This window comes from Sturnira hondurensis, unplaced genomic scaffold (genome assembly GCF_014824575.4).
Source record: "Sturnira hondurensis isolate 20B ecotype Veracruz unplaced genomic scaffold, ASM1482457v3 Scaffold0015739, whole genome shotgun sequence".
Classification (NCBI taxonomy): domain Eukaryota; kingdom Metazoa; phylum Chordata; class Mammalia; order Chiroptera; family Phyllostomidae; genus Sturnira; species Sturnira hondurensis.
In genome coordinates this window covers 508,783-514,302 of record NW_028088370.1, presented here as the reverse complement: position 1 = coordinate 514,302, position 5,520 = coordinate 508,783, and the positions used below count along the sequence as shown (strand labels likewise).

Here is a 5,520-nt window from a genome sequence, read left to right as displayed (position 1 = left end):
CCATACATCTGCTCTAACTCCTTCAGCTGTTTCTACTGATACTTACCTCCATGTTTCTAATAACATCCTGCTCTTTAAAAATTCCATTGCAGCCCTGGCTGGTGTGGCTCAGTGGATTGAGCGCGGGCCTGCGAACCAGAGGATCGCAGTTCCATTCCCAGTCAGGACACATGCCTGGGTTGCAGGCCAGTTCCTGGCAGGGGACACACGATACATTGTGTGTCCCTGGCAGAAGCAACCATACGTTGATATTTCTCTCCCTCTCTCCTTCCCTTCCCCTCTAAAGATAAATAAAATCTTTAAAAAAATAAAAATTCCATTGCTTTTAGACATTGTCTTTTTTATAACAACTCTACTGAGATATAATTCACATACCATATATTTTACACATTCAAGGTGTATAATTCAATGTATTTTTTAATACATTCACAGAGTTCTACAGCATCACCACAATCCATTTTAAAACATTCCTATCACCTCAGAAAGAATTCTGTAGCCCATTTCTCCCCCATCTACCCACTCCTGGCAACCACCAATCGACTTCTGTTTTTACAGATTTTCCTTTTTTGAACATCGCAAATACAGGAGTCATACAATCTGTGGTCCTCTGTGACTGGCTTCTTTCGGCGGCCGTACGCTTTTCAAGGTTTGCCCTTGTTGCAGCGGTTGTCACTGCTGCGTTTCTTTCCAGAGCTGAACGCTGCCCTGTCATACGACACTGCATTCTGTTTCCCCACTCATCCCTTGATGGACTCGCGCGTTGCTTCTGCGTTGGGCAGTTACAAATACTGCTTTGTGAACAAGTTTTTGCTTGTGTATAAAAGTTCATGCTTTCAATTCTTTTGGGGTATATACCTAAGTGGAATTGTTGTATCCTATGGTTATGCTCACATGGTTAAATGCATTCGTGTTTTTGCCCCGATAGGGAAGATTGCCAGTTCAATTCCTGTTCAGGGTACATGCCTGGGTTGTGGGTTCGGTCCCTGGTTGGGGAAGCAACTGAGCGATGTTTCTCTCTCACACTGATGCTTCTCTCCCTCTCTGTTGCCTTCCCTTCCCCTCTCTTAAAAATAAATAAATAAAATTTAGTATTCTGAGGAACTGCTGGACTTTGACAAAGCGAGTGCACCATTACATGTTCCCAACTGCAGTGTATGAGGGTTAAACATTGTGCCTCTTTTTCCTTAAATTTATTTATTGAAAACCCTATCACAGTAAATTGGATGCCAGGACCACCTGTAATAAATAAAAAGTAGCCAATAAAGATACACCATTAAAACAAAACAGGGCTATGAAAGTCTGGACACTTTTTCCGCTCACCCTAAGCCCAAGGCCTGTTCCCTAGTAACCGGAAGACGGCACATGCTCCTCGAGGCATGAGAACACGCTCCACCCCACTTGAGATGCTTTCTTGACATGAAGGGATTGGCAGAGAGTGGGAAGGGAATCCCTTTTTCGTTCTGACTTCGTGTTTCATGCAGGCCCAGTACTGCCTAAAAACATCTAAAAGGAATGAAGGTGTCCACCCCATGCTTCTGGAACGCTGGACTAGAGACTGCTACATCATGCGTGCAATGCGGAGATTATGCTTTCTGAGCGTACCTTCAGGGCGCCACTTGACCCCTTCCCCATGTGCCTGCTCTGACACCAAGGCCTAGCAACTCCCTCTACCCCACACTTGGGTGCACCCGCCCCTGGTAGCAGAGGTTCCCGTTGACTCAGGACACCAGGCAAATGAGGCCCACCAGCAGAAGTCCATGCATGTTGGGCAGCATGAGCAGGGAGAGGAGCAGGATGGAGGTCATGGCATGGTTGGTTGCCAAGATGCCACTGGGGCAAGCCCATGTTCACCAGCTGCGGGTTGAGGTCAGCAAGCGGGGACTGAGCAGCACCCAGCCTGCCCCCCCCCCACTTTGGAAGGCTGGGAACCCTAGCGGGGCACCATGGCCCCTACTGAAAAAGTTCTGTGGAGGGATGCTGTGTGGTGGCGTAGCAGTCCTCATGTGGGGTCCTTGTCCTGCGCAATTTCCCCATTAGCCAAGATCCGCACCATCCTCCCAGGAGTCCTGGGCCCCATTCCTCAAAGCTCTAAAAGGCTGAAGGGGCAGCTCCCAGGCCTCAGGGGTGTCCAGTTGCTGCGGCTCCCAGGTGGCTTCCTAAACATTGTGTCTCAAATGCTTGTTAGAATAGTTGAGGATCAATGACAGCTTAAACTGGCTTCCCCAATATGTAAACCTGATAGAAGTGCCTTGGTTCTGATGGATGTGGGGGCATGAGCCAGTTAATTACAGCAGGAAACGGAATCCAACTCAGATGGTTCTACACCAGTGCTGTCCAATAGAACCGCCTGTAATTATTGAAATTTCTAAATCTGCAGTAGTTAAATTCTCTAAGTATTCTAAATTACAGCTATGGGTCAAATTGGATTGATAGAAGTCTACAAAGACTACTTACTGAAAAAAAGTACAAGACCTGAACTCGGACCTGTGGGGTTTTTTGTTTGTGTGTGTGTGTTGATTTTGAGAGTACATTTATGAAACCTGGGGACAGTAAAGGGCTTAGGATAGAGGAGCAATGGGAGAGCCTAGGCAGAGCTGCTTTGGCTTTCTAGAACTGTTATGGGAAAGAAGTGAGTCAAGGTGCCGCCACTGTCAGCTCACTGGAAAATGAGAGAAAGGGGGCCTTGGGCAGAGGTTCAGGGGCGTTGCCTGGGACGTGCTGCTGCTGCCCCTTGCTCCCCTGGTTGCAAGTCTTGTGAGGAGCCTTAAAGTTTGATCGATACCCCCTTGTGGGGGAAGGAGAGGGCGGGGGGAAGGCACAGGTGTGCTCCTGGGAAGAAGAGTACACCAGGACCTGGTTTTGAATCCTGATTCTAGCTCTTAGCAGCTGGGTGATCTTAGGAAGCCTCTGAGCCACCATGGCTCTCTCTGTAGTTGGAGTTGGACCCACGTCAGCACTGGTCCTCTCCTCTTGAGGTAAACTCATAGGGACTTACAGCTTTAAACACCATCCAATGCTGATGTCCCCCAAATTTACATGTTGAAATCTCCACTTGGGTGTCTAATAGGCATCTCACATTTAGTACGTCCCCAGATGAACGTGCTGTGTTCTCCACCCCCAGCCATCCCACATCAGGAAACAACAATTCAGTTCTTACAGTTGGTGAGGCCAAAGACCTTGGTGTTGTCCACAAACCTTTCTCTCACATCCCCATGTCCCATATGTTAAAAAAACAAACAAATAACAACAACAACAAAAAAAACCCTGTTGGTTCTACCGCAAAAGATATTCTGCAGACAAGCGCTTCTCTCCACATTTGCAATCATCCCGATTCAGACCAGTAATCTCTCTGGGGGCAGGAGCCCCTCACTGGTCTCTATGCTCCCACGTTTGTCCCCACAGTCTGTCTTCCCTGTAGCATCCAGAAGGGGCCTTTTCAAAGGCAAAGCCCTCCAACATCTCTCCATTGACTCAAAGCAAAAGTCCTCAAGATCACCTTAACAGATTTGGTTCTGTTTCCTCCGTGACCTCCCCTTCCCACCCTCTCCCTGTCGTGCCTTGCGCTGTCCAGCCTCACTGGCCCCCTTGGAGGTTTCCATAACATGCCAAGTATGATCCGATCTTAGAGCCTTTGACTTGGCTTTGTCCCCCTAGGAATCCCCTTCTCTGGGGATTGCATGGCTGGTTCCCTCATGTCCCTCAGGTTTCTGCTCAGATGTCACCTTCTCAGAGAGGCCTTCCCATAGAAATGAGAATTTCCCATATCCCCTTTTCTGCTTTATGTTCCCCCATAATATCTATTATTATACATCCATGCAGAGTTTCTGTCTCATTTTGGGAGAAAGTCACCTCCAGGAGGACAGACAACTGGCACTTTATTTGGTTCATTTCTATATCATATGCCTGACACATGGTTAGTGTTCAACAAAATTGTGGAATAAATGAACAAAGTAAACAACCCTGTGAGGTAAATCTGTTATTCTCATTTTGTTTATTTTTTAAAGAGATTTTATTTATTTCTAGAGAGAGGAGAAAGAGAGGGAGAGAAACCTCAATTGGTTGCCTCTTGCATGCACCCTGGGGACCAGGGATCGAACCTGCAACCCAGGCATATGCCTTAACCAGGAATTAAACTGGAGACCTTTCCCTTTGCAGATGACGCCTATCAACTGAGGTGAACTGGTCAGGGCAGTTACTCTCATTTTAAAGGTCAGGAAAACCGAGACTCAGAAATGTGCCCCAGTGCGCACAGCTAAAGACTGGTGAAGTCGCCTTCCGTCTAGTCTGTTTGACTCCAAGCCCAGGCCCTTATTCGTGACTGATGAATTGCCCGTTGACCATTATATCCATAACATAGACTGGTATGAAGTATATTCTTACATGAAAATCAATTTTAGAAGTGAGTGCCAAGAAAACACTCGCCCCTTTTTGACTCATCATGCAAATTGTTCCCTTGAGGGTCAGCCCCAGGAAGCTTAGTCAAATGTGAAGTCAAATGTGAGGTTGGTCACTCTATTGGTCCTTTCTTAAGGTTGAATTTTTCTCTCTCATTCTTATCATTTATATTTCTTGTTGGGTTTTTTTAAGATTGTATTTATTTATTTAATTAAAAGAATTTTAGTTATTTTTAGCCCTGGCTGGTGTAACTCAGTGGATTGAGTGCGGGCCTGTGAACCAGAGGATCACAGTACGATTCCCGGTCAGGGCACATGCCTGGGTTGCAGGCCAGTTCCCAGCAGGGGACGCACTAGAGGCAACCGTACACTGATGTTTCTCTCCCTCTCTCTTTCCCCTCTAAAGATAAATAAAAATCTTTAAAAAATTTTTAAAAAATAAAAGAATTTTATTTATTTTTAGAGAGAAGAGAGGGGAAGGAGAAAGAGGGAGAGAGAAACCTCAATGTGTGGTTGCCTCTTGCATGCTTCCAGCTGGGGACCTGGCCTGCAACCCAGGCATGTGCCCTGACCGGGAATCAAATCAATGACCTTTTGGTTTGCAGGCTGGTGTTCAATCCACTGAGCCATACCAGCCAGGGAAGAATTTATTTATATTTTAGAGAGAGGTGAAAGTAGAGAGAAAGAGAGGGAGAGAAACACTGATGTGTGTGAGAAACACTGATTGGTTGCCTCTCTCGTGCCCCCAAACAAACGGGAACCTGGCCTGCAACCCAGGCATGCGCCCTGACTGGGAATCAAACCTCAATCGTGTGGTTCACAGGCCCGCGCTCAATCCACTGAGCCACACCAGCCAGGGCGATCTTCTTTAATTAGTGTTTTTATTCCTTTAGATAAAGACCCAGAAATGGAATTACTGGGTCATAAAGTAGTTCTATTTTTTAATTTTTTGAGGAAACTTCATACTGTTTTTCATAATGGCTGCACCAATTTGCATTCCCCTCAACAGTGTACTCAGCTTTCGTTTGCTCTGTGTCCTTGCCAACACTCGCTATTTCTTGTTGTTTTGATAATAGCACTTGTAACATGGTGAGATGGTGTCTCATGATGGTTTTGATCTGCATTT

The 5,520-nt window shown here is 46.3% G+C and overlaps 1 pseudogene; it reads right to left on the bottom strand.

Moving 5' to 3' along the window:
• Positions 1–1,695: 1,695 nt before the first annotated feature.
• LOC119000469 (protein FAM241B-like) lies at positions 1,696–2,053 on the bottom strand (annotated as a pseudogene).
• Positions 2,054–5,520: the final 3,467 nt, after the last annotated feature.